Consider the following 22,206-nt stretch of genomic DNA (forward strand, 5'->3'; position numbering starts at 1 on the left):
ACGTCTAGAATATCGTAACATTCTGAAACTTCCTTTTTTCTCCAACCACCATACTATAAAAATACTACACTGTAGAAATTCATGAGTACGTCCAAGGAGAATCGATATATAACCTGGAGATGCATAAGATTACGTAACGTATTGTTCCTTTGTACCGATTTGATTTGCCGACAAGCTATTCATCGAGAGGTACCTTTTTGTTCAGGGCAAAAGGGTTCCGCCATTAAATCGTTAACTGACCTGACAGCGTATTAACGCTTTAGTAGGCAGGCTACTGTCAATAAGTGATCAAAAGAAAGTCACGTGAAAGCACCCACTTGAGCGAGAAGTACCTTTTGTTCTCATACAGCCCACGGGCGTATTTGAACCTTCGCCAGCACACAAAAGCACACTTTACCGTCGATGTACAGTTGTTTACCGCCCACCTTAATTTAGGCGCATCATTTAAATAAATTGAATAGAGTTGATGATCGATTACCCGTAACAACCCGGCATGGCTGACAGGTACTATATATATATATGTGACTCTTCGCCACAACTGAGCCCGGATGTCGCCAGTGCCACTATTGAGATATGCTCCATCGAACTTAACAATAAACAATAGGAAAGAAAGGATTTATTGACTGTTTTATTGATTTTTCACTACTTAAATGTCAAGTACTATAGACATGATATACATCATTTTAAAGCTAATTTCAAGCAGAATATTTTGGTTGAATATCTCAAAAATGATGATTGGCGACATCCGGGCTCAGTTGTGGCGAGGAGTCACATATAGGTCCGTGTCTATCATGTCTATATCTGTGTCACTTTATATTTTCGCAGTATATATTGTTATCATGGTTACAGGCCTATTCAATAAAGTCAAATGGGTTTCTTAATATCACAAATATCCATTTTAAAAGCCATGGGTAAATGAGGGAGTGGAGGGGTCGAGGTGTGAAAAGAGGAGAAGCGGATGGGCGATCGAGATTGGAGGGGAGGGGATGAAGACAAAAAGAAAAAGAAAGGAAAAGGGGGAGAAGAGGAGAGAGGGAGAAGCGAGGGAGTGATAGGCAACTGAAGGTAGGCATAAGAAAGAATAAGTGCAGTGAAAGGAAAAAAAAAGAATGAATAAAGAAAAAAATTATTATTATAATAGAAACTACACACATATCAGCATTAGGCATCCATTAAATGATGCCAAAACCTTTATGCGTTAGGTAATTAAAACACCCAGTCAGATGTATTTCACACATGCCAAACAAAAGTCACCCAATTTCGAAAACTGGACGTTGAATGTACACTCTCATTTTCCAACATGTCAGCGCTCTAATCGGACACAATAGAACAATAAACCCTGCAGTGCGTTGAGTAGGTCTATCTGCCTTTTATAATAGCCTCGATACTAACCTGTGAAGAATAGCTATTGAGAAAGCTCGATGAATCAGTTGCCTCGCCAAATATTCCGCTGTATAATTCAGGTAGTTTTATGTCGATGATTTCTTTAAATCGGTCCTCATATATTGGTTTCACTTGGTCAACAAACTGAAAAAGGCTACGATTTATATCACGCAGGAGGTGTCGAAATCCTTGGAGTGTTTCAAAACAGTTATTGATGGCAGAGAATGAAGCGTCTATGTCCTAAAGAACAGACAACTCACTGTTAGACATTTCCATAGTTCCCTTGTGCAAATATTGCGAATACCCGTTTATATGACTGATCACAGCCCTCGCCCACCCCCTCTACTCCTACAAATAATAGTACAGGTTGTTTCAAAATAATTTTTACCAATTCGTTTTCGGTGATTGTGGACAAGACTGGTACATTATACAAAATTAATGAATGAATGTAATAAAGGATCATTACGCAATAAATACTAGTCATTGAAGAGACGGGGGGGGTCTTCAATATCTTTTTCTACAGAGACGTACCACGCAGACTTTCGGGTGCTGACTTTCTATGTACCTACTTTTTTGCTGCTTTACAACCCATCAGTATACCAATTCTTCGCAAAAAGCAGCCGAATTCCTTTTAAGGGCACTTTTGCACAAATTCGCCGAATTCCGCATTGGTTATCATTGAAAACCCACCCATTCATATACCATTATCGCTGAAAAGGTACCCCCAAACCGTGATACATCCCCGTACACCTTCAACCATGGAGACCCCCCATCCCGGACTCCAATGTTCAAGCTGGCCATTTCAATATGAAAGGTGATTTAAAATCATTTTCATTCCACTACTATGCCTAATCAAACCTGCATACACAAAATTCTCATTTTAAGGTTCTTTGTGAAAACAAATCTTTAGCAACCTTTTCGAAGCTACTCGATCATTTTTGTCGATAGATACCGGAAAGGTGATTGATTTAACAAAATTAAAGGTAGAATTACCGAAAGTTTCACGATAGCGGGAAAATATTAACAATGCCTCTGCAATCTCTGCATCCGAGTCACAACTACCGTGAACTCGTACAATGCACAGATAGGCTTATTAGAACTTCAAATAACTGATTGTATGTTTTTCAAATATCAATAGATACCAGAAACCTAATTGTTTTCACAAAATGAAAGGTAAAGTGAAAGAAATTGAATGTATTCTTAGGGATTCGTGTTAAGGTTGAAAGGGAATGCAGTAGTTGCGACACTACGAACATAAATAGTTATGTGTGAATGTTTATATTTCAAACTCTATTAACATTACAATGTCATTGAATGTAATGTTTAGAAAACATAAAAATACTAGTTAGATTACATATCGTAAATGCTAAAACGAAGAAAGAAGACTTTTCCAAAATCTTCGTTTTTGTAAAAACGTCAAAACGAATTAAGGTTTTATTATGGTTGTCTTATCTTCTATTACCAAAAATTGTATCCTAAAATTTCATTACAAAGACGCGTTCTTCGTTCTTCGGGCAACACGCATCAGAAATGGATATAAAAAAAACCAATGTTAAACTGGATACAAAAGTACACAAGCATTGCAACCACGTATGTACTCGACTTTTAAAGGAGTGTTTCGTGATCCTAGCATCCTCTTTTTATGACATATTTCAGTACATATCCACGAAAAAAGCATATTCCCAAAATTTCAGTTGATTCCGATTTTGCGTTTGCGAGTTATGCATGATTATGTGTATTACACTGCTCCATAGACAATGCGTTGTAATTTCGTTCTGGTGCACCAGAACGAAATTCAGATTTCACGATATCTTTGCAAAACGAATTAATCTGCAAGAAATATTTTGTACATAAACATTATGTAGCCAGAGGTTTCCAGCGATATAAAAATCTCAACTTTTTTTTTTTTTTTGGGGGGATGAGGCTGTGGATCACGAAATGCCCCTTTAAGTTTCCGATTCACTTCAGCTCCAATGCACAATGTTACATTATTGCCCACATACCTGATTTGGTTGCTGTACACAGTTATTACTATCCAGCGGTAACGAAGAATACTTGTCACAATCTCGACCACCATCGGCTCCAACTTGCTGGAAGGAAGAGGGCACAAACCACGAATTACAATTAATAAAATTGAATTGGGCCCAAATTATTTTCAAGCTACTCATCTCAGATTTACAGTTATTCTCCTAATTCTATTACAAAGATTGTACCATCAAACTTCAATAACTGTTTGAAATATCACTGAATAAATCACTGAATACGAATACGTCTCACCTATATACATCATACATTAAATGATCAGTTACATACAAAAAAGAACAACATCTTTACCGTAAGCGCTCACATGAAAATCATTCTACACGCTTCTAGATATGTAGTAGGCTACATACTTTTGTTTTTCCGGAATCCAAACTGGTAAGTAAACCTGTCTTTACCCTTTATAATTATGTTAATATTACTTTGACCCATTATTCAACGTGGTGTCAGTTTCACACAACGAACGAACGGATGGACGGATTACTTTATTTCATTATCAATTCAGGAAACAATAACTTACGCAAACAGCATTGAAGAATACATTTTCAATTTCATGTGAAACATCAAGAATGTAATCGGGTGGTATCTGTAAGGAATGATTGCACACGATAGCGTGGGGTGTATGAGATTGTGCATCTCTTCTTCCAACACCATGGATACTTTCCTCAGAATGGGAGTGGTTCTGTGGAATACTCATTTGATGAATACTCATTGCAAAGTTGGATTGGATGGAATAAATAGAATACAGTAGCCCAATTAAGGTGGTAGTCTGTAGCCAGTTCATCCTAGAATAATGCTCCTTTGGATGAGAGTCGTGTGAATAAACGCTTGCTCTGTGGGAAACAATATAAGGAATAGCAGTACTGCAAATGAAAGAGCGTGAACATAGTTTGAAGGCCTCGAATGATACCGAGCTACGAGCGTATATCAGAAATAATGGCTAATTTCATCTCCCCTGCCCATATTTCATATATAGCCCGAAAAAAAATACCCAGAAATGGTAAAGAAAGCAAAAATACAAAAGGCTATTTTGGTAGAATCTATATAGGTGTTTACATTTATACCGGACTTCTTGATGCATAATCAAGGCTATATTATTTTAGCGAATAATGAGATATTATTTATTTTCGAAATTGCGTGTATAAGAATGATATAATTTAACGGATGTGTTATTGCACTTTTTTTGACAAAATAGTGATTCATTGCACACATCACTGTCGATGCTGCTCTATTTTTTTTGAATGAAAATGTTGATTGTTTTCTTCGCACAACATTCTCCTGATTATGTTGTAGGATACCAAAAATTAATGTGAAACTACTGCTGTTACTTTTATCTTTGAACGAAATCAAAATTATTCTAGAAACGCTATACGTATGTCAATCTGTAAACATTAAGTTCTTGGTCGATAAAATAATTTTCTATTAAGAGATGGCCAAAAATATTCATCTTCTTTTTTGTTTAATTATTTCCTGGCCGCTATCATAGGATTCGAAGGCTTAGTGTCGAGTTTCAGAATATTGCAGCCTATTAAAATAATATTCAACAGCATTAATGCAATGTAAATATGAGAAAATGCGAATCTATTTTGCTTAACTCTCTTCACGCGGGTGTCGACTGCAGACGACAAATTTCAAATTTTTTGTAAAAATTCAAAAATTTCAGAAATGTAAATTTTCATGACCATATTTGGAATCACCATGAAAAATGCATTAAAATGAGTACAAACAAGCCTAGTATTGCTTCAGCGGTTCTTATGATAGCTCTTGATATTTTGAGAAAATATTTCAAAACTTGAACTTTTTCCATTGAAGCGCATGGCTAGCACGCACTCGTTTCATCCTGCTACAGTTTCTCTTGTTAAGTGTGCTGAGGCTTGTGGATCAACGTCTTAGCGTTGTGCTTGTGCGTAGCGCACTACAAATCACTGCCCTCTTTTTCTCTCTAAATGTCCTTGCTGACTCAAATGTGTACAACATAAATTATATTACAAAATTTCTATTGGGCCGCCTGAACAGGTACACCGTCACTAAGGTACTTGGCTGGTACTGTGCAGTACCAGGGGAGTACCAGTATAGTACCACATAGTACCAGTACTATGTAGGTACCCTGTCTGTTCCAGTTAGATACCTTGGCAACGGTAAAGATAGGAATCTTGTAGTATACGCGTTACAGTCAGACTCTCACGTGCTTTAACCATTGCCTTGAATAAGGTCAGCCCCCGTTACACATGCATCCTGTCCATTTCAGGATCTATAGCTCACATGCATGGAGACAAAACAACGCGGATATCAAATGTTATTCACAAACATAGTATTTTTATCAATGTCAATGATGTTAATCCCCCAATCCTAAAATTGTGTCCTATATAGTAACCAGAGCAGCTAACATTAAGGAAGTTCTGTTACCAACTTCATCTGCCATTCGTTTGTTTTTAATAAAAAGTGTAAGTAGTGCAATACCCGGATGCAATAAATATGCCACCTTACCTCAAACACCCGAACACAATGGTGTAAATGTCGGGTTATATAAAGGGTACAACAACGTTTTAATAACAAAAATAGGGCATACCACTAATTAATTTGGGTTATAATGAAGATGAATACCGATCTTAATTTGATCTTCCAAATGATGTTGTGCTACAATGCGCGCGTCGCGCGAAAAGTTTGACTTTCATCGTTTGGAGGGGGCCCCTAAGGGTGGCGCAAAATAACTTGCAAAAATGTTTGCCCAACATACACTGACAGTCTACGATTTGGGTGTATGCTGGCTCAAAAACCTAGGGAGGGAGCGAGGGTACAATCCCTTTCGTAGGATTCCCGGGGTAGGATTATGTTGCAAATATCACGAAATGAATTGTGTTGCAAATTATGATCTTTTATCTTACTATTTCATCCTCGTGGAGGAAAGACCTTCAACACATTGAAGGTCTTTGGTCAAAGCTCTTCCTCGTGTTGAAGAGGAATTGCATAATTTTATCAATATTATTTTATGCTGTACAAAATGTCCTCGTGTTACGATTGGAAAGTATTACAAACAATAAGCTTATTCAGCATATATTGAAGGTCTTTTGGTCAGTATAGTAGTAGGTTTCTATATACGGATGTGAAAGTTGTTTGTAGTATGTAAACTTCAGTTAACCAATTTGAAACGTATCGTATATTTCATGTTTCATGCCCAATCGATGTTGTTGCAAAAAGATTAATTCATGCATACGTATGACGTATACTCTCTGATGATATGAGCGATTTTAACTAATTGTTGGCCTAAAATTAAGAGTAAAATATTTTTTTATAAAAGCTTTAATTATATTAAAGGCTTAATGTACGATTTCCTTCAAATTTTAAATTTGTCATTATATACTCAAAATGCTGAAATAATAATGATCGGGAATGGTTTCTGTCCATTTTGAGCTGAAATAACGAGGTAACGTGAAAGAAACACTGCTTGTTATTTTACACGCAGTTCTATGGGCGGACATAAAGTCATAATTTCTTGAATTATGACTTTATGTCGAACTTTACTCTGTTTACCTACAAACACAACAAATTTGGCTAATTCCATTTAGGTGCAAGTTGTGACATGTGTAAACATTACAAATATGCCAAAAAATCAGGTTTGAAAAAATTAACCAAATCATATTATAAGATCGTACATTATGACTTTAACTAAGTGTTTCTATATTGCTGTCTTGTTTGGGGTGGGGAGCATTCACTAAAAATGGGTGGCGGGGATGTGCGGGCACATTGGCAACATTTTGTTTAAATTCCCTCTCACCCAATTACCTCCTTTTCTCTCTAAAATGACCAGAATTTTGTAATTTTCCCCAAACATTTTTCGACATTGTACTCAATTTAGACTCCTTTTTCGAAAATGTTTGTATTTTGGGCCAATTTTTTGCTGTCAATTGTCTTCTCACCCAATGATCCCCTTTTTTGGCATCATGAAAAAAAACCTCGCTTTCCACCCCATCACTTGAAAAGTAGTATACAGCCTGTCTCAAAAAAATTGTGCAAGTGAAAAGCGCCCTCTTTGGCAATTAAAAATACCGTTGTGACACAATGTTTACATCTACGTCAAGGGCACAGGCTTAGCTCTCAAATACCATTTGTTCTGTTCAATTTGCTTTTTTTAATCTCCAGATATGTTTAGTTAACAACGAAAGGGTAAAATCACAATTGTCAATTGTATAAACCCATATCACTCTGAACGCTGGTCACAGCTTCTTTTGTTATGCATAGTCGCGCAAAAAGTCGATCGATGCATAATAAATAATAATAAATAAATTTTGGATTTATAAATCATACATGATTTATAAATCATACATGTTGAAATCAGCATAATTCTGAAATACACCTTTTTGCTTTGAAATTAATTTTTTCGGTCAAATATAATTTTTTTCCTTCAGTAATGTCAGTTAAAAACATAGTGCTTGGATATACATTTTTTTAAAAATCCTGGTGTTGAAATTAGGCATGAAATTGTGTATTTTACTGTAAGATTTTTGATTTTTATACACCTAAATTTCGCCCGCGAGCTTTTTGCGGAATTCATGTTTTAGCATTTCAAACTAATATAAGTCGCTCTGTAAGGCACATCGTGTGGGTCTATATATTATAGTTTTGTCAGAATATCCGTTTTGATTTCACCTTTTTCCACTTGCGACTCCCAAAATGTCCAACCAGTGCTTCATTTCTAATATAACCAGCAGAAATAATCGATATTTCTATAGAGGCCTTGCATGTGACGTATCATCCCGTAAATATCTCTTCACCTTACAAAATAACACAAAATTTAGCTCAAAAGTTGATAAAATAGATGATTTTCCCTTTCCAAAAATTGATCAGGCTAAAGCCTCCAGCATACAACAAGAGCTACCAATCACAGAAACGCGGCGGCATCGCGTAGGCGCGTGCGTTGCAATAACGCTTAGCTTTATACACGCATGCGCGCGCAGAAGTCATTGTAGCGCGTCAGGAGTCATTGTGAGTTATTCATAACCTCATTAATAAACGCGATGCGTGCGATTGTTCCGCAAAATGCGTAATTGTTCCAATGTCGCACACAATTGACTTCCGCGTTCGCCGTATTGTGCGTCCAACAAACTGCGCGCGCGCTGGCTGCCGTATTTGGATTGCGCGGTACCATATTTGCACAGATTCTGATACGCACTTTTGTTATTGGTCGTTCTGTTTTAGCCTGATCGATTTTTGGAAAGGGAAGATGTAAAATCATCTATTTTTATAAACTTTTGAGCAAAATTTGGTGTTATTTTGTAAGGTGAAGAGATTAAAGTGACGGTTATGAATGAGGTTAATAACTTTGCATCGGTAATATGTCGGGCATTGTGAAAAATCTAAACATTTCACAATGCCCTCCAAATAACCGATGCGCAGTTATTAACCTCTAATTAATGACCTCGCAATTAGTGCGCGGTCAGGCAATCAATTTCTTTTGATTGGATCACAGGTTTCGCGTATATTAATGAAGTTATGAATGTTCTATTGTGTCCGATTTGAGCGCTGACATAATGTTGCCAATTAATATTCATGAGAGTGTACATTCAACGTCCAGTTATCGAAATTGGGTGACTTGTGTTTGGCAGGTGTGAAATACTCCAGGTGTTTTAATTACGTAACGCATAAAGGTTTTGGCATCATTGAGGGGCTGCCTAGTGCTGTTATATGCTTAGTTTCTATAATAATAACAATTATTTTCTTTATTTTTTCCTTTCTCTGCACTTATTCTTTCTTATGCCTACACTTTAGCAGTGGCGTAGAATTTTTTTTGACATTGGGGTGGGATTTTTTTTGAAGACCTACCCGGTATAGTGAATCCAGTACCCGTACCTTATGGTACAAATGCGCGCGAAAATTTTTACCATAGGCCAATTGAAACTAAACTGGTGAAATACGGGACAAAAGTGGAATAAATTCGCGCGAAGCACTAAAAAATGGCTTTTTTGTGGCTAACTTGGTCAAATATGAGGTTGATCTCGACAGAAACCCATACGCAGGCGTCAACATGGGGGGGGTGATTGTATGGACCACCCCTGGCAAAATATTGGGGGGATTTATCTTGAGGGACCTGTCACTCCATCATTCTCCTTCTCCCTCTCTCCTTCTCCGCCTTTTTTTCTTTTTGTCTTCCTCCCCTCCCTGCAATCTCGATCACTCATCCGCTTTTCCTCTTTTCACCCCTCGACCCCTCCTTCACTACCTCAATTGCCCCTATTGGCTTTTAAAATGGATATTCGTGATTAAGAAACCCATTTGACTTTATTGAACAGGCCTATAACCATGATAACAACATATGCCTACTGCGAAGGAGTTAATTATAGTCACACCCTTGGGTTGAATAAGGACAATAGGTACCTCTCACTCAACGGTTAAGGCGTTGGACTGTGAATCCAAGGGTCAAGGGTTCGAATCCCAGGTCCGCCTGAGCTCGACTGGCTCTTTGTGTCCTTGAGCAAGGCACTTCACTCTACTTGCTTAGTGCTTCGGAGGGCACTTTAAGCTGTCGGTCCCGTGTACATGCATATTTTCTCGTCGCTCGAAACACATAGTGGCGTAGAGTAAGTTTTCAAATTTTCCGTTTCACATAGTGGCGTATAGGTTTAGAGCTAGCTATTATCCTATAAAAATTATTCATTTTGAACTATTAAAGATACAGTTTAATAGTTTGAACCTTAAACTTCAATTTCAAATGCAATCGGGCCACTGAGGGATAACAATGGAGAAGTATTGACACCGTTATTAGTAGCATATCCTTCAAAAACGTTTTGATCGGAAACTTATTTTGTCCTTCACGTACGCCACTATGTGTTGCGACCGACGTAATGTAGTGTGCACGTTAAAGAACGTCACAGGCTATTCGAAAAGAGCAGGGGATCATCCCGGTACTGTTGACTGTACTTCAAAAATACACTCATTCTACTCTAGGTTCCAGAGTAAAAAATAAGTACAGCTTGTCTGTACGCAGTGCGATAATACTCATACATATGAGGGAGGCACTTATAAGGAAGAAGAAGAAGAAGATAGACCTATATACATAGCAGCCATGGCACGTTGTTACGGGTAATCGATCAGAAACTCTATTGAATTGATTTAAATGAGGCGCCTAAATAAAGGTGGGTGGTACATAATTGTACTCCGACGGTGAAGTGTGATTTTGTGTGCAGGCGAACACTCAGTCACACCCTTGGGTTGAATAAGGATAAGTAGGTACCTCTCACTCAAGTGGGCGCTTTCACATGACATTCTTTTGATCACTTATTGATAGAAGCCTGCCTGATAAAGCGTTAATACGATGTCAGGTTAGTTACCGATTTAATGGCGGAACTCTTTTGTCCTGAACAAAAGGTACCTCTCGATGAATAGCTTGGCGGAAAATCTAATCGGCACAAAGTTACAATGCGTTACATAATCTATTGCGCCTCCACGAATATGATAGCTCCGTGGGACAACCCGATATGATGGATATGATTCGTCGAATAAAGAAACTAATACATTTAGTGTATAATAGTCTTTGATCGAATAATACATCGCTGCAGCGCATGCGATGATCAAGTGGAACAATCGTACCCATTGCACTAAATGAGTCGATCCTAAGTATAACGATACCTGAAGTTTTACAGCTGAAGACCAAATTGGTAAAGAATTAAGAGTTTACCATCAGGTTTGTCACGTGGAAGTTTAAAACTTGTCGGATCTGATAATATTTAAAACATAGGCGTAGATCCCGGGGGTGGGGGAGGGGAAACCCACCCCAATATTTTGCCAGGGGATGGCCCATACAATCAACCCCAATGTTGACGCCTGTATGTGGATTTCTGACCAAATTAACCTCTTATTTGGCCATTTTAGCCCCAAAAGTGCAAATTTTTGCGCGCTTCTCGCGAATTTATTTCACTTTTGCACCATATTTCAACAGTTTAGCTTCAAAATGCCAACATTTTTACAAAAACTTATTCTTTCGCCAAAATTCACTATACTTCAAGAAAATGTTTCCAACCCCATCCCCCCATGTCAAAAAGGAATCTACGCCACTGATTTAGAAACATGTTATTGAATAAGTTAATTGAATATATCAAGGGCTTGGATAGCAATGTTTGCACAGTATTTTTTCTGGGACATGAGAGCACTTTTAGGTCTTTTGGGGAAAATGTATATATTCAATACGAAAGGTCGAAATTTCCAAATGATCGTCGGCTTTTCCTCCCAGCGACATATACTTTACATATCATTAGATTGATTAAGTTTACTTCGAGGACTGTGAAAAAACAAAAATATAGATATTTAACATGTTTAATAATTTGCCATAAAATTTGTATTTAATAGCTTATTATACCGCGAATTTCAAAAAAATCAAAATTATTTGATATCAGAAGGACATCCCTCGTTTTCAGAATGCAATTCGATATGTTTGATGTACTCTTATGTGCTATCCGAGCCCTTAAGGAACATTGTTAAGCTCGATATTACAAGAACGGGGACGGGTGCATTTGACATTCACGGTATATGATTAACAAAAAATACGATTTTCATTATTATTTTCAAACGCAGTAAACGAAGTAAAAAATTGTCACATTAATCTTACCGTGATTTCCGATAAAGTTATATCGTGCAGTGATGTCCATAAACCAGCTGTGCTAGCATCAGGGTCGCTCATAATATGAAGTGAGTTCATTCCAATTTTTTATTTATGCCTTCCAAGAGAGGTTCGTCTATTACACTGATTTAAGAGATTTGTGTGTATTAGCATAGATACTAATTTTTTTTTATTTTTAGTATCTATGGTATTAGTAGACTATTGCGGGAAATTGCATTTTTACGGTGGGCAAATAGATTGTGCAATATTACCCTATTTTTATTGAGAATGTGAGTTAACCCTTTATGGGTGAATCACAAGGAAAAGAAAACTTGAGAAAAATGTTGGGAAATTCATAAGGAACTTGCAACAATTTCTTTATGCAATTCAATATAGTAGGTGTGGGAATAAAACTAATACAAAATATTTACTCTTCGATATTTGACATGATTCATTAACTTTCTTACTGTTATTATGTTTACTTAAAAATATCAATCAACCTTTTATTTCCTTTGATAAATTATACAGTAAGATGTAGAATTTGGTTATTTCACCCCAATGTTAATTTTAAGTACTGATGTCCTCTTATGTTTCTTTATCTTTTTGGCTCAATTACCTGTTTATATTATATATTAAAGGCCCTTTCAGTGATTTCACAGGAACATTAAAAAAAATGGAAATTTGTCAGAGTTGCTTAGAAATAAAGAATAAGTCTACAGAATTTCATTAAACCACTTTTCCCCTGAATACATCGACAAATTAGTCAAAAAACATAAGTTTTAGAAAGGTTTTCTACTTCAACTCTGAGAAAATCGAGATTTTCGTACAGTGCGCCACCAATCGACTGGAAAAACTTCCTAGTCCAGTGTTTCTAACACTGTGAAGTAGAGTCTAAATTGATTTAAAACAGACGCTTTTAAGCTACAATTTTGTAGTAGAAAACAAAATAAGCAATTAAAGATCACCGAGGCAAACTAACGGTCAATTCAAATATGAAAAACAGTTAAAATTGTGTATTTTGTTTAAAATAGTAGCTAGTGATGTAATAAGTAGTAGAAACAATACGCAACGCGTGTTGGTACGTGGAGAGTGAGCTTCCTTCGATCTCGAGTCGGACTTTTTGTACTGTCAGTATCAAAAGTCCAGAATCATGCAAATGCTTTATTTTGTCTAAAATACACGGCTTTCGACCGAACCACTAGCAGGCTATGTTAGCACATCTATGCCAATTACAAAGGTACCAAAATCTGAATTTTGATGATTTTTACGATCATCCGGATGAGCAAATCACTGAATGGGCCTTTAAGTTGCGGGTGAGGTCACAACAAAACCAAAATTCAGCGCATCGGAAACAGAGAAAAGCAAATACGTGCAAAAGATATGACAGTGAACTAATTACATCAATTAACGTGAAAATACAGTTTAGTTAACTGAACATGTTTAAGTTGACAATAATAATTCCAGGGTAATAATTATATCAAATTACAAAACTGGGTGAATTCCGAGAGAGTGGTAAGCCATATTTACTCCCTATTTCGGAAAATACAGCACCAATATTTTGGGAGTAAAATAACATTCGCCTGTTTTGCCAAATAAAACATAGCTAAATCTGAATCGATAAAAGTCAGATTTTAATATTTGTTCAAATGACCACAAGGCCTTGGTTGCAACTGTGTAGTCTTATTAAGCAACTGATTCAGGAATAATGAATGTCGGGATAGGCATCTGGAATCACGTGACGAAACCGGAAGATGTAGCCTAGGTCTAGACAATAGGCGGATTAGCGGCCATTTTGTCTTCTACATGATTTTATTCACGTGTCCTTATATTTTAGTACACAAAATATATAAGTTAACAGGTTTACTATTTTAAAATTATATTTTGAGTATACAATATATTCTGTAGTAAATAGATCAAATGACGATGATTGTTCAGGTATCATATGCTTGATAGAATTAAACTGTTTGACCAGCTAGTATTCTCCTCCGCCGTCAGTGTGATTCCAGTCACTCCACGTACCGTGTTGCGAAGGTGCGGGAGTCTAAAGCTGTATTGACGAACACGCATGCGTTAAAATTGATGTAGCCTAGGTCGAACAATAGCGTGACGTAGTTTCCGGCATTGTTCCTATGCACTTTCACCCTCCTGACTGATTGCAACAAAGACTACGGGGTTTGCTTCAGTATGATCTTTGTAATGCAAATGAGACAGTTTACGCTTGGTGGCTTTTAACAAAGAGATTTCGGACCTAGTCCATTGTGAATACGCCGTAGAAGTGACGTCATAATCGGATTGACAACCATAGCAATAGATGAATACAATTTTTGATTAGACCGCCCTGCACTACAAGCAGATTGCACTAATCACCTGTGTATGTCAGCAAACATAGATTGAATACAATACCACTCTTTTCAAAGATACTTATCTTACAGGTGCGAGTGATCAGCCTTTCTTTGACATCTATGGTTCAATGCATCGGTACCGCGTGAACGTTGTAGTGCAGGGCGGTATAGTCAAAATTGTATTCATCTATTGTTATGGTAGTTAATCCGATTTACTACGTCACTTCTACGGCGTATACTTCTAGCAGCATGGTCAGTGTTGTGCAATTACTTGGGGGTTGACGCCTCTACGTGAATAAAACGGGGAATAAAAATATAGCTTTGTGTCTTTCACTTTCAAGAACAATAATTTAGAGAAATCTGTGTAATAACTCACAAAATATCAGAAAGACAACATTTTCAATATTTGTACACTTTTTTGTGAACGTAACCCAGTTAACAAGTGTTAGTGTAGCACAACAAACCACCGAAAATTTACCTCGTGTGCTGGAATATAATTTTACTGGGTCTAGATATTCCATAGCGAGAGTAAAAGTGTTTCTCTTTCGCTCAGCAATACCGATCGTCAGGTAATTTTCTGTGAATATCTACAAAATATGTTTCAACCTAAATCTGAAATCTGGAGGAGTATAATTAAAGAGAGAGTGACGCTGGAGCGTTATTTCACCACTGTTTCTATGCCCGAATTTAACAGGGTCTAGATAATCCATAGCGTTAGTGAAAAGTGCTTCTCTTTCGCTCAGAAATACCGATCGTCAGGCAATTTTCTGTGAATATCTACAAAATATGTCTCATTTAATTTAATTTAATTTCATGTTTATTTGACAAATCGACTGACATAACAAAATACAATAGAAAACAAGATAAAACAAGCTAGGAAACAACATAATCAGACACCTAAATGTCGAGATGTCAGGATGACCCATAAAATCTGGCTACAGTGCAAACTTATTTCCAATGGGGTCCCACAAACAACAAACAGGAGGAAAATAACAAAACAACAACAAAACAAGAGGGACCAAAAGTTAAACAATGTCAGCCAACTCATGGATCACCCTGGCATTTCTAGCAAGGTGCTTCTTAAAAGTACATTTATCAGAAATAGATTTAATTTGAAAAGACAAATTATTCCAATCCAATGTAGCCTAGTAAAACAATGAGCATTTGGCATATGTACCAATCCTTGGTATGTGGAAGTTGAAAGGAGCTAGATCTGGTTGCATGTGAATGGATATCAGAAATTTTGGTAAAGAATTGGTTAAATATGATGGACCAAGAGAGTGGAACTGTGGAAGATGTTAAACATGTGGTTGAGCCTTAACTGCCTGGACCTGTTTTGAATATCTAGCCAGTTTGATTCAAATTGATCCTGACCAACATGATCTCTGGGACCCAAATGCATGATGTAGCGAATCATTTTATTTTGGAAAATTTGCAGTTTTTGTTGATGGTATTTTAAGTGGCACTGTAATAAGGCTGAACAAAGATTTTGCGAAGTGTTTGCGAAATTTCAGCCTGCCAGTAGCTTTCTTAATGACAAACTCAACCATAACTTGACCTGACAAATGTTGATAAATTAAAACCTTAAGGTATTTTAAATAGGAGACTGGTTGAATTATTAATTATAGAAAACATGAAAATTGCCGGCTTATTTGAGCTGTTTACGAGATCCAAATAAACAAATAAAATCAGTTCAGTTTTGCCCACATGCAAAGAAAGCTTGTTGTTGATAAGCCAGTTATTACATGATTGTAAGTCCAAGCTCAGGTCACGAGCAACCACATCTTGATTTGTATCAGATGAAATGATTACGCTATCATCTGCATACAGGAGAAGTTTGTTGTTAACCGAAGTAACCATATCGTTACTATAGCAAGGGACCGTGTAAGCTTCCCTGAGGAACACCGCAGGAGAGCTGCACAAGATCAGATCGAACACCTTTGACTTCAACAATCTGCTCATTCATGTAGAAACATTAAATAACGTGTTTCTGCTGCCCTTGTTTTTGAGGTGATATGCCTAATAGATATGACAGAGAAAGTTACAAAAGGCAACGTAATTTTTGCTGTACTTAGTACAGCTGCTAAGCTTAACCATTGTGCACTTGAAAGCATGAGAGTGTCCACACATTAAATACATGGCATTTTAGAGTTGACCCCTAGAGGTCACGAAAGGTCATACAGGGGTAAAAATGTGAAAATGCTACAATCTTGTTGACAGATACATCAATTTATTTATCTGATCACAAAGATTTCAAAAATATATAGTTTGTGCTATCTACAACCTATCGTTACAGAGTTATTCTACAAAACCTCATTTTTGGGGTAAAAATAACACATTTTGGTTGTACAGGGGTAAAAATTTCAACTTAATCCGATTTTGACAAAAATGGTGGCAAATTGTCCGTTTAGCTGACACGAATCATATAAAGAATACTAGTAGTTTTGCGTATCTACTGTGTTAACCTACTGTGATAGAGGTTAAAATGTCAAATGCCTTTAGTTGGCCATAGGGCCCTGTTGACCATTGACTTCCATTGCAAATAAGAAGTAAAGAGTACATTTTAGATGCTAAGTATTATACTGTTTCTTGATTCTTATGTCAAGACAAACAATTTGCCACAAATTTGGGCAAAATCGGAGCAAGTTGAAATTTTTACCCCTGTACAACCAAAAATGTGATGTTTTTACCCAAAAATGGGGTTTTTGTAGAATAACTCTGTAACCATAAGTCGGAGATAGCGCAAACTATACATTTTTGAAATCCTTGTGATCAGACAAATAATTTGGTGTATCTGTTGACCAGTTTGGAGCATTTTCAAAATTTTACCCTTGTGTGGCCCTTCGTGACCTCTAACGGTCACTAGGGGTCGAATCTAAAATGCCTCCACATCTTAAAATAAACATTGGCAAATAACCCCGGGGGGTCACTCACATATCATGGAGACTACGCATCCGCGTTAATAAAAACGTCGAAAAAGGGTCGGATTTTGGCCATCAGGCGTCGACGACGTTTTTGCAAATAAGGGGTTGATTTCCCAGTATTTCGACATAAAGGGTATCTATTTTGGTGACATCCCGCTATCTCTAAGGTCCGCTATCTCTAAGGTTCGCTATCTCTAAGGTTCGCTATCACTAACGTGTAAAGTCTATGGAGATCAGAATCCCGCTATCTCTAATAGAGAAAAGGGTTCGCTATACCTAAAAAAGGTCCGCTACTTCTAAGGTTCGATATCACTAATTTAGAATAAGGTTCGCTAGTTCTAAGGTTCGATATCACTAATTATAAATAAGGTTCGCTATCACTAATTTAAAATAAGGTTCGCTATCACTAATTTTGAATAAGGTCCGCTATCACTAATTTATTGAAGGTTCGCTATCTCTAAGGTTCGTTATCACTAATTCCAATAAAGGTCCGCTATACCTAAGGTTCGCTATCACTAATTTTGTTTCAGGTTCGCTATCCCTAATTAATTAAGGTTCGCTATCTCTAAGGTTCGCTATCACTAATTTCGATTAAGGTTCGCTATACCTAAGGTTCGTTATCACTAATCTTAAATAAGGTCCACTATCTCTAATTTTAAATAAGGACCGCTATAGCGAACCTTATTTGAAATTAGAGATAGCGAACCTTATTTAAAATTAGAGATAGCGAACCTTATTTAAAATTAGAGATAGCGAACCTTATTTGAAGTTAGTGATAGCGAACCTTAGAGATAGCGAACCTTAGAGATAGCGAACCTTAGAGATAGCGGACCTTATTTAAAATTAGAGATAGCGAACCTTAGTGAATACCGGGATTGTTAAAATTAGAGATAGCGGACCTTATTTTAAATTAGTGACAGCGAACCTTAGAGATAGCGAACCTTCCATAAATAAGTGATAGCGGACCTTATTTAAAATTAGAGATAGCGAACCTTATTTAAAATTAGTGATATCGAACCTTAGAAATACCGAACCTTTTTCAAAATTAGTGATATCGAACCTTAGGTATAGCGAACCTTTTTCGTAATTAGTGATAACGAACCTTAGAGATAGCGAACCTTAGAGATAGCGAACCTTAGAGATAGCGAACCGTAACCTCTATTTTGAGCATCGATCATCGCCATTTAGGGTGTTATTTCTGGCCCTTCAGTTGAAAAATTCCCATCGCCATTGTGCGATAACCCGGCTCCCAGCATATTTTTAAATAACTTTTCATTCATAAATTACATACAATTACTAAAAATCGCTGCAACATAATGCATAGTGTGGGTACACCCCATTGCTATTTCATGCACATTATATTTGATCAGCGATACAAGAGGAACTGTAGAAGAGGTTGACTTGCAAAAAAAATTTGGATCGTGCAAATATTATGTTACAATAAATGTCAACAAAACATGGTCATTTTAGTCCGGTGGCAGACCAAGGTAGGTTGGTTTTGCCAGTTAAAGTGTTTTTGTTTCTGGATTACTGTTCTGTGGGTAGTACAAAATGAGATTCCGAGGGATGTAAAATTGTCACCCCGGGGCAATTCGAGATATTCAAGGTCAAAGTTTATACAGGGGTCAAAATTATAAACTTGTCCAATTTTGTCCAAACATATGTCAAATTATTCCTCTTGTCATAAGGATTCAGAAAATATATAGTTTCACATATCTACGACTTATCGTTGTGGAGTTATGAGTAAAAAAGTCAAAGGTTAAATAGAGAACTCCCACAGGGGTTGAAATTGAAAAAATGCTCCAATTTTGATGAAAATGGTCTCAAATTGGTCTTTCTGTACCACAACTCGAATAATGAATAGTTTAAACTACCTAGAATGACTTGTTGCCTTGGTAACACATCAAAATAGGTCATTTTCAATTGAGTCCTACTGATGTTGACCTACTGATACTTCTCTGAATGCTTACCTAGGTAACGAGTAATTACAGTTGGTTATAACTATTCTTTATTCGATTGAGATAACACTGCCAACAATTTAAGACCATTTTCATCCAAATTGGAGCATTGTATCTCTTTCAGCTCCTGTGCTTCTTTAAAGTTAACCTTTGACCTTTTGGCTTATAAATCCGAAAGGATAAATCGGAGGTGGGTCAAACTATACTTTTTCTGAATCCTTAGGATCAGAGGAACATTTTGGTATGGGGTTTTTAAAAAAAATTGTGCAATTTTGAATTTTGACCCCTGTATAAACTTTGACCTTGGAAATCTTGAATTGCCCAGGGGTGACATTTCTACATCCCTCATAATCTCATTTTGTACCACCTATAGATTAATAATCAGCAAAGAAAAACACTTTAACTGGCAAAACCATCTAACCAAATAAAACAATAGTTTGCAGCCGAACTATTTCCTTCATCGCGAAAACATCTTTTCGCGGTAGTTGAATTTTCAACTGAGCAAAAATAACAAAATAACCAAATAATTAGATGATTAGTAGTGCATATTATTAGGTAGTAATTGTAGTTCTTTATGAAGCAGGTCGATCGCGGTAAGTCGTCTTTTACCCAGTAATTTGGCTCACCTTTGGGGACCTTTAGTAAGTTTTGGGTGTCGAATTCGGCATACTTCAATATCTATCGTGCACACCAGTACTAAAATACATTTCCGGGTGTTTCTAAAGTCAGATGCCCATAAGTGCAATTTAGACCCACAAAAATCAAATTGGAACAAACAAATTTTAACTAAATGGGATCTGAATGGGTCCAGTATAAAAAAGTGGACCCGGTTATTTGAGAGCAAATTTGTGAACCCTGGGGCTGGGCACCAAGCCCGGGATGCAAAGTATGTTTTGATATTCCTTTGACCGACTTAGATATACTAGTATACAGTCTTGTGAAAGAATACGGTATTAATCTTGTTGACTTTCAGTGTATAGCGTAAACTTTTGAAGAGAAAAATACTGAAATAAAGCCATTCCAGACATAAAAGATTAAAATGAGTAACATGATCGTTCATTTACACAAAATATTGGATAATAAGTCATTTAGGGTACAGTTTTGGTTAAAACGCCATTTAGGGGGTGATTTTATTTAATCACGCCATTAAGGGTTTGAAATATGTAGAGTTACGCCGTTTAGGGTAGCAAATTAACCGGCACTGATTACGCCACTTAGGGTCCTGTTTTGGAATTGATTAACAAGCATGAGTAGCTCCATTATGTGAGTGACCCCCCCCCCCGGGCAAATAACAACGTCGCTGTGGAACAAATCCCACATTATGGCTTTAATACATGATTGTCTTTAAAAGCAACATCACTATACATACCATATATTCTTAGAAAAAAGAGGTTCTTGGCTGTCCTGTATGTAGAACCCTCAAGAGCTAAGGGTTCTTGAAAATCTAAAGAACCCCAAAATGGTTCTTTCTGCCCTTTCCAAAACCATTTTCAGGTCTAAAATGGTTCTTTCTAACCTTTCCAGAACCTTTTTCTGTTCTTTGTAGAACCTGCCATTTAAGGTTCCACATACAGGACAGCTCAAGAAACATTAATTAGGTTCAACTTTATATAATCCTTTTTTTCTAAGCGTGTACAGTACATCAGAGAACACTTCTTTCACAAGACAACGTTAGTGTCTAAATATGAATTATTCACATTATAACATGACTTTAACTACTATAGCGCTTCCAATAATAGTGGTTCTTATAACTAAGAATTTGACTTCAAACTCCAATCCAGGAAAAAAAGGTTGGCATACTTTGCCTGTTTTTTTGTATATCTCTGCCCCCGCTCCCCCAATTCAATGTTGGACCAAGCCATGTTGTTAACAGGTCCGTGAGACCCTCCAACATTGAAAGATGGGGAGTGGGGAAGGGTCAGATATAAGGGGAGTCTGTACTTCACATAATATTGCATGCATGTTTCACTCATCTCACCAATTTTGATAGGGCACGCATTTCCATTATTTAGTGCAAATGTGCCAACTATTTTTTTCCTGGATTGTAGCTTCAGTATGACTTCAAATATATCTTACAACCTGTAGAATGTGTGTTGTACTTATGATTTCACACCACCAAATAGTATTGTCAAGTAATTTCTAATGATTTTAAGCAGCCTTTTTCTTTACAGAAACACTAGCATGATTTTGCATATAAATTAGGTAATTCCCAGACACCATAGACTTTGAGGGCCAGTCGTAATAAATAATGACGGTCAACCTGTTTTTTCCCAGCCGGAGGGATCAGGCAAGGGCCGATTTCAACCACCATAGCTGTCGCTAAGAATTGAGTCGCTGCTGTGAAGAAAAAATGACGTTTTCTTAAGGCAAATTTAGCACATATCTATGGGACTATGATTTGGTGGTGTGAGATCTTATGGGCCATGCTTAATGTTAAGTATTGCTTAGAAATTAATTTATTGAATTGAAACTTATTTACACAAGATTTTGCAAGTTTGCCCTAGACACATGACTGTATTAAAAATTTACATGCTGTGTATTGCTTTTATGTGTACATGGATATTTATATACAACTTATAAACTCTTATTATAATAACGACCTGTCTTTAGCCATTCGTTTATGGCAATTATTATGCAGTCACAATAAAAGAAAGAAACCTGAGAGAACCCGTGTTTTTCGAACGAAAAACACGGTTTCTCGATTACAAATTAACTACATATGTCGCGGTTTCGACGCAAGACGTCGCTTGGGATACCTCCACACAATTTTAATTGGGAAATATATTATTTATAATAACCAACAGTCTTAAATAATGGTAGTTACAAGTTGACCTCAAATGACCTTGAACCTCCCTAATAGATGAGGATTCCCATAGTGCAGCTATGACCCAATTTTGGTTTCAATAGGATTAGAACTGTACATATGAGACAAAATTTTCATTTACAAGTTGACGTCAAATGACCTTGGA

Source organism: Amphiura filiformis, chromosome 3 (genome assembly GCF_039555335.1).
Source record: "Amphiura filiformis chromosome 3, Afil_fr2py, whole genome shotgun sequence".
NCBI classification, from domain to species: domain Eukaryota; kingdom Metazoa; phylum Echinodermata; class Ophiuroidea; order Amphilepidida; family Amphiuridae; genus Amphiura; species Amphiura filiformis.